This window comes from Dipodomys merriami, unplaced genomic scaffold, assembly GCF_024711535.1.
Source record: "Dipodomys merriami isolate MVZ:Mamm:240054 unplaced genomic scaffold, mDipMer1.0.p SCAF_4, whole genome shotgun sequence".
Taxonomy (NCBI): Eukaryota; Metazoa; Chordata; class Mammalia; order Rodentia; family Heteromyidae; genus Dipodomys; species Dipodomys merriami.
The window spans coordinates 85,840,256-85,851,470 of NW_027205603.1; the positions used below are offsets into that span (position 1 = coordinate 85,840,256).

At 47.6% G+C, this 11,215-nt stretch overlaps 1 pseudogene; it reads left to right on the forward strand.

Annotated features, from left to right (window-relative positions):
• Positions 1-1,143: 1,143 nt before the first annotated feature.
• On the forward strand, positions 1,144-1,851 carry LOC138806166 (3-beta-hydroxysteroid-Delta(8),Delta(7)-isomerase pseudogene; annotated as a pseudogene).
• The last annotated feature ends 9,364 nt before the right edge of the window (positions 1,852-11,215 follow it).

Here is an 11,215-nt window from a genome sequence, read left to right on the forward strand (position 1 = left end):
TGAGCTGTTTTGGTTTTCTGTCTGTATTCACTTAGATTTATAAACTTTCCCACTTTTGAGGTTTCTCAGAGGTTCTGTTTTGATGTCTACACATATTTTGAAGATAAACACTAATTGGTCTTCAAGTAAGATAATTTGAAAGCTTCATTTGCCAAATATAGTTCATGTTAGATTTGTTAGCTAGCTAATTGGCTTTATTTGCAGGAAAACAAAGACTTCTATATTTATAACAGGAATTGATCTTGCAGTGGTGGAGCCAGGTACCCAGGTAGCTAGACTCCTCCTCCAGAAGGAACTAAGAGATAAGCGTGCTCTGTGACATTTGCATTTCAAGTAGATGGCTACCAGGTCCTTCAGAAAGACATGGGGGGGGGGCTGGGAAGGTGGCTCAGTGGTAGAGCGCTTGCCTTGCATGCATGAGGCCTGGGTTCGATTCCTCAGCACCACATAAGCAGGAAAAAAAGCCAGAAGTGGCGCTGTGTCTCAAGTGGTAGAGTGCTAGCCTTGAGCTGAAGAGCTGAGGGACAGCGCCCAGGCCCAGAGTTCAGGCCCCACGACTGGACCCCCCCCCCCAAAAAAAAAGAAAGACATACAGGGTCTTCTCAGGTCTTCTCAGGTTTCTGAAGAAGGAATATACTCTTCAAAGCAAGGAGAAAGTTCTTACTTTTTTAATTTTATTTTATTGTAAATATGCTGTAGAGAGGGGTTACAGTTACATGAGTAAGATAATAAGTACATTTCTTGTCAAACATTGTTACCACCTCCTTTGTTCTTACAAATTTTATAAATTAACAGTTTCTTTTGTGAGCTTGAGCTCAGGGTCTGAGCGCTGAGCACTCTACCACTTGAGCCACAGTTCCACTTCTGGCTCTTTTTTTTTGTGGTTAATCGGAGATAACCCTCTCATGAGCTTTCCCTGCTGGGCTGGCTTCAAACCAGGATCCTCAGATCTCAGTCTCCTAAGTGGCTAGGATTACAGATATGAGCCACTGGCTTATAAATTAAGGCTTTTAAGAAAACCAAAGAGGAAAACTGGAGTCGGAAGCCTGAGAGGAAAGACGCAGCTACCACGCTGCTCAGGTATTTCTGTTCCTCTTTTCTCTTCCCTGATCGTCACTCGAAGTTACTCAGCCAGCCAGAAACATGACCACCAACGAAAGTCCCTTGCATCCTTACTGGCCTCGGAACCTGAAGCTTGACAACTTTGTGCCTAATGACATTCCCACCTGGCACATCCTAGCTGCCCTGTTCTCTGTCTCTGGAGCCCTAGTTTTGACCACATGGCTGTTATCCAGTCGTACTTCAGTTGCCCCACTGGGAACTTGGCGGAAACTGTCCTTGCGCTGGTTTGCAGTATGTGCATTCATTCACTTGGTGATTAAGGGGTGGTTCAGTTTCTACAATAAGACTCTTCTTAGAGACCAAGCCTTCTTATCCCAACTCTGGAAAGAGTATTCTAAGGGAGACAGCCGTTACATTATTTGGGACAACTTTATCGTCTGTATGGAGACCATCACAGCTAGCATGTGGGGACCACTCAGCCTGTGGGTAGTGATTGCCTTTCTCCGCCAACAACCAGTTCGTTATGTTCTACAGCTCGTGGTCTCTCTGGGCCAGATCTATGGAGATGTGCTGTACTTCCTGACGGAGTATCGAGATGAATTCCAGCATTCGGAGATGGGCCACCCAGTCTATTTCTGGTTTTATTTTGTCTTCATGAATAGCTTATGGCTGGTGATACCTGGAATCCTCATGCTCCATTCTGTGAAGCAGCTTACTCATGCTCAGAGTATGCTGGACTCCAGAGTCACAAAAGCCAAGAGGAAGTTAAAGCAACGTCCAGTGGACTGAGCTGGAGGACTTCCTGAAGATGCACTCTCCATTTGCCAGAAGAAGCTAAACCTGATCTCACATGTGGAGGAACAAAGCGAACTGATCTCTCATATTCAGGCCAGTAACCAGAAAAATAAGGGCTGTATTGGAGGTATTGTCAGGGGCAATTGGGAAAAAGAAATTTTACAACCAGTTAATAAAAGCTCTTCAATCTAAAAAAAGAAAGGAGGGAAGGAAGGAAGGAAGGAAGGAAGGAAGGAAGGAAGGAAGAAAGAAAGAAAGAAAGAAAGAAAGAAAGAAAGAAAGAAAGAAAGAAAGAAAGAAAGAAAGAAAGAAAGAAAACCAAGGAGTTTTCTTTCAAGGAGAAACTAGTCTTATTTTGTAAATTTCTGCTTGTCTTTACCCAGTCTTCTCCTCTATCAAATGAATGAAATCTCTCCAGAACTGAAGTGAAGGAGAGAGACAGATTTCCAGCAAGGTAACTGAGGACTGAGCCAAACGCCTGACCCTTCTCTCCAGTTCACCTGCCTGACGTCACACCCAACTCTCCACCACCAGTAACTCCCTCATCCCTCCACCTCCTCCCACACACAGCTCCTTCACTTCCCCCCTGAGCCTCGGCGCGTGCTCCAGTCCAAGTCCTCCCAGAGAGCACTGGCGGCAGGGGTGTGGTTACTCTCCCTGGTGCTGAGGCACCGTTACCAGTCATTGCAGTGCTCCAGGTGCTCCAGCTTCTGGGGTGCAGTACCTAAGAGTGCAGCAAAAGAACCATAAAGAATAGGAAGATAGATTTGAAAGAGCAATTTCTTAGCAAAGAAAAGCTCACCCGGGAGACATGAGATTGGTGATTCTGGTCAAAACTGATCACATGAACACCGTTGGGATTGGGGTTTTACAATTCCATTAGGTGACGTTGTTAAGTGACATGCATCCCCAGGCTTGGTCCTTGCGGCCTTCCCCAAATGGTCTGGTGACTGTGTGGTCACTTCCTGGGTGTGGGAAGATGCACACTTGCACGTTTGACCCTCTCTGCTCTCCCCATTGGACCATGGCACCCTCAAAGTGCTTGTCCCGACTTTGCTATGCGAAGTGGGGTCCATAAGAATAACATAGGATTGTCATGCCAAATGTTGGCCAGGCTAGGAACCATGGAGGGCTTTAGAATGGAATCTTTAAAAAATGTTTTATTAGTAGAGATGGTATGATTACTTGAAAGACCCCCAAAAACTCAGCCAGAAACTTTTAGATCTGATCAACACTTTCAGCAACATAAATATTCAAAACCTCTAACCCTCCTATCAGCATGCACTTTTCGAGACACTGAACAAGAATGGGGTAAGGTAGTCATCTTTAGCATCCTGGTAGCATTATTCAGTAGTTAATGAATTTAACCTCTGTCTAGATGGCTTTTGCTACAGACACTTGGATCTCAGCCACCTGACATCTGCCCACTTTCCTGGGAGGAGGGAGAGGTGCGTTCCTCTCAACTTCCCAGCGTCCAGAGTGTCTCCCAGGCTCCATTTGCTGTGATGTCAATGTCAGTATCTTCTTCAACATTGTGTCTGCATGTTCCTTCGTTATATACATGGAGTTGAGTTAAGGTATGGGGGTTTTCATTGTGCTATTTCCATACGTGGCTACAATGTACCCTGCCCAATGAACCCCCTCCGCCACAGCTCCTCAGCACTCCTTCACCTTCTTAGAACATTTTCAACATGTTCGAATGCAGTCTTGGATGTTACCTCTTTCTAGCTCCTTCCTCCCTAGCTACCTGTGCTAACAGTACTCGTACTACACAGTCTTGTTTACTAGACCATTTCTATTCTGTTCCTCTCTGGAATACTTAACGCTGTTCTTGTGCCAGTCTCTGACCTGAGCACATATATCTGAAATTACCAAGAAAGTTGACAGGACTGGGAGAAGATGCATAAGGGCAGAATATCAGAGCAGGGGACAATTCCAGACATCGAGGGTTGGAAGAAGCTGACTGAGCATTAGGGAAATATCAAGGAAAACATTTGATCACCAGGTGCTGGATTCAACTGCACTCCCTGCAGAGACCGGATAGGAAGAAACAGCCAGCCAGAGATCTCCTTCAATGAGAGACTCGCGCAGCCACTGTGGAAAGCTGACACACTTAGCCAGAGAAGGCTGCAGGCGCCAGGCGCAGGACTGCAGCAGAAAGAGCCCCACTTCTCCTAACTCAGCAACTTCTACACCCAGCTTGTCCCGTCACCTCCGATGACAATAAACACCTTTCAAGAAGGCGAGTCCCAGAGCCGGGCAAGGCTTCTGCCCAAGGAGCCTAAGTTGTTTATAGGAGGCTTAGACCCACTTCCTGGCCCCTCGACCATCACAGCAAATGGAGCCTGGGAGACACTCTGGATGCTGGGAAGTTGAGGGGAACGCACCTCTCCCTCCTCCCAGGAAAGTTGGCAGATGTCAGCAGAACTCCCACACACCATCTGCACAGACACTGTGCATTGGCAGCTAAAAGGTGCCGGGCTCATGCTGACAGGGAAGGGCTTGTCATCCTGGGGCTGTTCTAACTGAAAAATTGTCTCTACATTCTGGTTGCTGTTGATACCAGAGGACAGATTTCATGCAGGTTTCCTGGAAAACATGGCCACCCATCCAATCCTCAAAGGATGTGCAGGAGGTCATGTTCTATGGCATCCTATTTATACTTGGGGACAGAGGGACTCTGTGGGGAGGATCCCACAGCTGCCTTCGGCTCATCGTGCTATGAAGAGGGATGGTTAGGAGATCAGGCTACCAAGATGCGTGGGGGGAAGGAGGAGCTTCTGGGAACTATGGTCCTGAGCCCAATGGCCAGAACCAAATAGTATACTTCGCTTGCTGGAGAAGGTAGAGAGCCTGAAGTCTAACCTCCAGTTATCACCTACAGACACAGAAATCACTAGTGAATTATATGACAGTGACGAACTACTGTTGTTATCATTATGAACAAGAACACCTGTTCATAACCATTTGGACGATCTTGGTAGCATCATCCTAAATATGAGGTGAAAGTGGACTCAAGAAATCTCTAGCCCCAAGTCTAGGCCTCACATACTTTACCTCTTTGAACTCCTAATGGATGGGGAAAATGGGAGAGTCATGAGGTTGGCCATAGAACCTCTGAATTTGCTATAAACCACCTTTCCAAAGCCCTTCAATTATCATGACCTTCCACCGCACCCCCATCCTTCTCGCCACGGTGTGAAAACTCAACCATGTGATACAATCCAGACTGAGATAGGCCTCGAAAGTGATCATCCAAAGTTCAGCCATGTATCATAAAGAGATGGATCATTCCAGCCTCCAATTTCTGGATTCCACCCTCTCGACCATCACATTATTCGGCTTCCTGGAGACATCCTAAAGAGCAGGATGAGAGGAAGAGATGCTGCAAGAGCCTTAGCTTCCTGGAAACATTAGGCTGGCTTGCCTGAGGGAGAAAAGACAATGGAACATCTGGGCAAGGCCCCTTCTCTCAAGCCATGGCTGCAGGGTGATGACCACACTTTATTTACACAGCCCATTATCCTGCTTGCTTATGTCTCTCTTGGGTTACCCCTTTCCTCCCTGAAGCCATGTCTACTCTGTCCCTTTCTGACCCCATCTCTCCTGCCTTTAATGTCTCATCCACACAGGTCAGCGGGAAAGGCGTACTAAACCAAAGGTTTTGACTTTGCATAAAAAGCAGTTACACTTCTCTTTCCTCTTCCTGCTGGAGAGATCTCTCGTCACTCATTTTCTCCCTTCCTCTTCACAATGTCCCAGTTTGTGTTCTCAACTCCTACAATTATCGCCAGCGTTTGTCTCTTTTCTCCTCAGGTATTTGAGCCGTTTCACCTGTCCTGGGCATGGCACAGGGTGCCCAGGGATCCTCGCCTGCTGCCTTCACACAAGTTGCAGATTCTCCGATCTGCTTCCTCCTGGCTTTGCCATGCTCCCCGCCCTGCTGTGTGGCTGTCCTTCTTTACCTCCCTGAAGGAAAGCTCTGCAGGGACACCAGGCCAGGCCATGCCCCTGGCTGGACCTATGATTCTTGTAGTAAATTAGACTTTGCCAGAAAGACCACACAGACCTCTAGGTACAAAGAACAAAGAAAAGATTTATTGCTAGTACAGGGACAGGACAAGGGCCCTTCTCACAAGAGAGAAGTAGTGTAGGCTCATGTCTCAGGTAACTTTTTATAACCTCCCTAAAGGAGTACCCTCTCAGGTGACCCGTGTGACCTGTGAGGTTTAGGGGGTCTTGATGCCTTCTGTAGTTACAGCTATCCCAAAGGAGAGTCCTCGGAGGTAAGAGGGGAGGGGCTAATCATTTACTGCCTTTAGTAAATGGGCCTAGTGTTGCCTAAGGAAAGAGCATGCTAAGCTGTGGAAGGGGAGGCTATTCCCTGACTTTTTTTTTTCAGTGATAACAATCAAACCCAGAACATCAGACACCATCTGCCTGCCATCTACCGCAGAGGTCTACGCCCAATCCCCAAACATTTTATTTCCCTAATTCCATACCTCAGAAGTAACCAGTATGGACATCTTTCAGTGTTTTACACCCACACCCATGCCCACCCACCCCCCCCCCCACACACACAACTCAGAGAACAAGGTGAATACAGACATATCTAAGTAAACCTGCTGGTGAAAGAAGTGACAGGCAGTATTCGTGTCAGGGGATCAGCGACAGGCGGTGTGCATGTCAGGAAATCAGTGACAGGCGGTATGTGTGTCAGTGAATCAGCAACAGGCGGTGTGCGTGTCAGGAAATCAGCACGAGGTGGTGTGCGTGTCAATGAATTAACGATAGTGGCATGCGTGTCAGGGAATCAGGGCTAGGCGGTGTGCGTGTCAGGGAATCGATAGGCGGTATGCGTGTCAGTGAATCAGCGACAGGCGGTGTGCGTGTCAGGGAATCAGGGCTAGGCGGTACGCCTGTCAGTAAATCATGCTCTGCAAACCTGGATCTGCAAGTGTTCAGCAAGGGAATCTTGCCGCCCTTTTTACCACAGCCTGGAGAACTCGGCCGTGGAAAGAGAAGCACCACCACACTTGTACAGCACGTGAGCACCTTCCGGCTGGCTCAGCCTTGTGGGGTTTAAGGACACAGACTCGCTCACGCTCTGCTGTCTTCCTCGTGTGATGCATCCAGTCAATCAGGTCTGCTTTGTGCCTGGCTCATAGGCCCAGAGACCTCAGAGTGCAGTGCAGTGGGGCCACCCCCAGCAACTCAGAAGGAAGCCGTTGTTTACGCATGTCTTAAAGGTCATGAGAGCCACACATGACCTCCAGCCAGGTCAGGTTGTTGCCCTAAAGCATCCCCAGCACCCACCACCATCCTTCTAAAGTGAGGAGGCCTTGAGTCTGGCCAGCCCCTTCCCTCATCCTCCTTATTCTACTGTCCACTGAACTTTCTTAAAGTTCAGCAAGAATCTGTGAGAGAATGGACAAAGTGACCATGAAAGTCTTCTCCCCAGTGGTGCGGATGGTCTGTCTGTCATCTGAGATACTCAGGAGGCTCTGAGACCTGAAGGATTGTTGGTCATAGTTTAAAAACAGCTCAGGCAAAGTCTGCAAGATTCCATCTCCAATTAACCAGCAAAAATGTTGGCCTGGAGGCATGGCTTAAATGGTGGAGTACCAATGTAAGTTAGAAAGCCAAGCAAGAGCATAGCACCCTGAGTTCAAGCCATGGTACTGGCACACGCTCACATGCACGCGCACACACACACACACACACACACAGAGTGTTCTCTCTTGTGGTTTGGAAAACATATTAATAAAGTTCATCCAGTACAGTACATGTTGTCTATTTTTCAGTTCAACTTTTAAAAGTAACTTTTAGCTAAAATTAGAAGTGATCATAATTTTAACCAAAAATACACTAATAAGTCAACCTCATTCTCAGTTCATCATCACCTAAGGTGGAGGAAAATAATACAATATGGAACAAGGCTCAGAAGCCAATAGACAGGGGGGAGCCCTGGCTCTCTTAGCAGCTGTGTGACCTTAGGCATCTCCTACCCTCCCGAGCCTCTGATCTACAGAACAGGAACAATCTTACCTCCGTGTGTTTGAATGGCGAGCACAGGCGCCTCCTGCCTGTCCACGCTCAGGCAGGCCCAGCCTGCAGCTCTTGCCAGTGGGAGGAGTGGGGCCACTTTTAGAGACAGTAGGATGGGGCCTGGGGAACGCAGTCATCACGGGGGGGGGCTACAGCCAGCACACTGGTGTCCTTCCCCTGCACTGGCATCCCGGTTGCTGGTCCTCCATGCCCCTCTCCTGGCCTGGCAAGGGCTCACTGACCCACCCATGCCCCGAAGGGGGGCACCTCTGATCCTGGTAACCTCCCAGCCTTGGGAAGCTGCCTCATCCTTGCTTCCCATCACCTTCCACCTGCCCAGGAGCTCAGGCCAGAGCTAGGCCTAGACTCTGCCCCCGACACCCGCCTCCAATCAGTGGCCGGGAAGCCTGTAGGTCCTGCCTTCACAATACATCTCACGGCAGCCATGGCAACCACCTGTGGTCACCTCCTGCCTCCATGACAACTGCTTAACTGGCCTCCATTTGTCTTTCCAGTCTGTTCTGGGACGATTGCGTTCCTCCTTGGCTGAGCTCTAATGCCTTAGAGACAGCTGGTCCATCTCCACCTAGGGAAGAAGGCTGTGATCTGACCCGACCTCCTGTCCGCCGTGCCCCAACCAGCCTCCAGTGGCTCTGGTACAGTGCTCTCCATGCTGTGGGCTGCTTTCCCAGACTCCTCCCTGCCAACACCTGCGTCCCCTCCTTCCTGTCTTGGCTTGCACATTTTAACAAGATGGACACTTGTCCACCCTGTTAAACTCTCAGGCCACCTGAACTCCAGAGAACTCGAGAGTGGTACTAAGCAGTACAGCAAACAGATGACCCGGCTTCTTACTGGACCGCAATCTAGCAGGCAGGGGAAGCAAGTGCTAAATAAAAATCACACAAACACTCTGTCAATTCTAACTGTGATGGCTGTACTCAAGAGACAGCCTCAGGTCGGGAGCCTCAGCGCCTCATGCCCTAGGACTCTGCTGTTGTCCAGCAAACTGGTAAGACATGCCTCAAGCAGCAGTGTTGCCTAGGGGAAGCTCCAGGCCCTGAGTTCAAACCCCAGTACCACTTCCTCTACCCAAAACAGCAACAGATTGTGGTTGCTTTGTGCAACTTAAAATGCTTTGTGCAACTTAAAGAGCGCTGGTGGCTCTTATCATAATTCTGCTGATCCTCAGGAGGCTGAGGACTTCAGTTCAAAGCCAGCCCAGGGAAGAAAAGTCCCAGAGTCCCTATCTCCAATTAACTTATGAAAATGCTAGACTTGAAGGCGTAATGCAAGTGGTAGAGCACCAGCTGTGAGTGACCATGCTGGATGACAGCAGGACACCCTGAATTGAAGCCCCAAAACAAGCAAAAACAGGATACCTGCCATTACACAGACCGAACCAAGGTTAACGCTGCATGTGAAAACCCAACCACAGGACATGCCCTCCACAAGGCACTGCAATCTGAAGCCCGCTTGTCAGCAGCAGGGGCCAACCTCACAACCACGCCATTTTATAGAAGCAAAGCAAAGCTTTGGTGACACTGAGAGGCTTGCAGGAGCCATATGCTAGAGTGGGACCAACAATACTAGATTATCTGTTTCTACCCTTTGTTTTACTAAAGAAAGGAAAACAGAGTTCTAGACAAGTGGTGAGGCTTGGGTCTTGATTCTTCAACCACACAACTTTATGACTCATCTCAGCCTCTGGGACTGGAACCCATGTCTCGAGGTAGAGTGTCTGTCTAGCAAGCACAGGGCTGTAAGTTCAATGCCTGCCTCGTACCACCAAAAAGTATGAATTAAAAAATAGGGTCTGGAAGAGATTATTTTACTAGAAATTCTGGAAAAGAGATACACTGACTAGAGATGTTTCAAAAAAAAAAAAAAAAAAAAAAAGCCCCAAGGTGGTAAAAGGAAGTCATCCGGAGAAGGCAAAGCAGACAGTGTGCACTAACCCTGGCCCTTGTTTTGGATGAGCCTGTACTCAACCCTGCATGCCTTCACACAGAGAGAGGGCAGACACTGGAGCAGATCTGGGTCAGATCTGGCAGAAAACAGGTGTCTATTTGAATGGCAAACATTAGGCCTGAGGTGCAGCCTAGCTCCTATCCCAGCACTGTACGTCTACAACTGTAGGCCATATTGTCTCTGTCACAGCTAAACTCTACCACTAAATGAGAGTAGCCATAAATAATATAGAAACAAGTAAGGGTATGTGCAATAAAACTTTATTTATGAACACTGAAATTTGAATTTCATATACTTTTTTCATGCTGCAAAATATTTTCTCAACCTTTTTAAAAAACATTTGCTTTTTCTTTTGAATTTTTTTTCAACCTTTTAAAAATCATTCTTATAGTTCACAGGCTGCATAGAAACGAATGATGGTGATTGCCCACAGGCTGGTGTGCTGACCTCTGGGCTCTAATTAGCGATGAGATTCTCCATTTACTCTTCAACATGCAGAGCATGAACTGGTGTCACCTTGATAGGCCATGGCAGTATTTCTACATCTACTTCAGTAAAATTGCGTTGATTGGTATTCATTCACTCTACTCAATCACTCACTTGGCACCTATTCAGAGTTGGGTACTGTGCAAGGTCCTTCCTTGGGACACTGAAAACCAAGACCTGGCTCTACACTCAAGTTCTCACACAATCTCAGTATCTAGCATCAGGAAAGTGCAGTTAAACACCAGGGGTGCTTTATAAGACAGCTATATTAGATTCTTAGAGGTGCTGTAACAAAGTACCACAAACTAGGTGGCTAAAACAATGGAAATTTGTCAGCATCCTAGATGGTCAAAGTCTGAATGAAACATCAGCAGGGCTGGTTGTTCTGGAGGCAGCTGCTACAGCCCAGCAGTTTTTGATGACTCTTGGCATAGAAAATTACAAGCCTTTGCCTCCATCCTCTTGGGACCTCTGCTGTCTGTTTTTCCTTCTTTTTTCTTATAAAAACTTGGCATCCAAGATTTTGTCATCTCTAGTTCCTTAATTTCTCTTATGTAAGTCTTTTACCAAGGGAACTAATATTTACATGTGCCAGATAGATCTATCATCTTTTGGGGGCCACTATGCAGCTCACTACTTGCAGAAGACGCTTAGAAGACAGGACCAATGTTATCCAGAAAGCCGATCCTTGAAAGGTAAGAGGTGGTGTTGGTCAGATGGAGATGAGAGAGAAGGAGAAGTCAGGTTTAGGTTTAGCCAGACCACAGTTATGAGACGACACCACATGGAACAATCTGTAAACAGCAAGTAACTGAGCGTAGCTGGAGAACAGAGTGTGAAGTAGGAGAGCGAG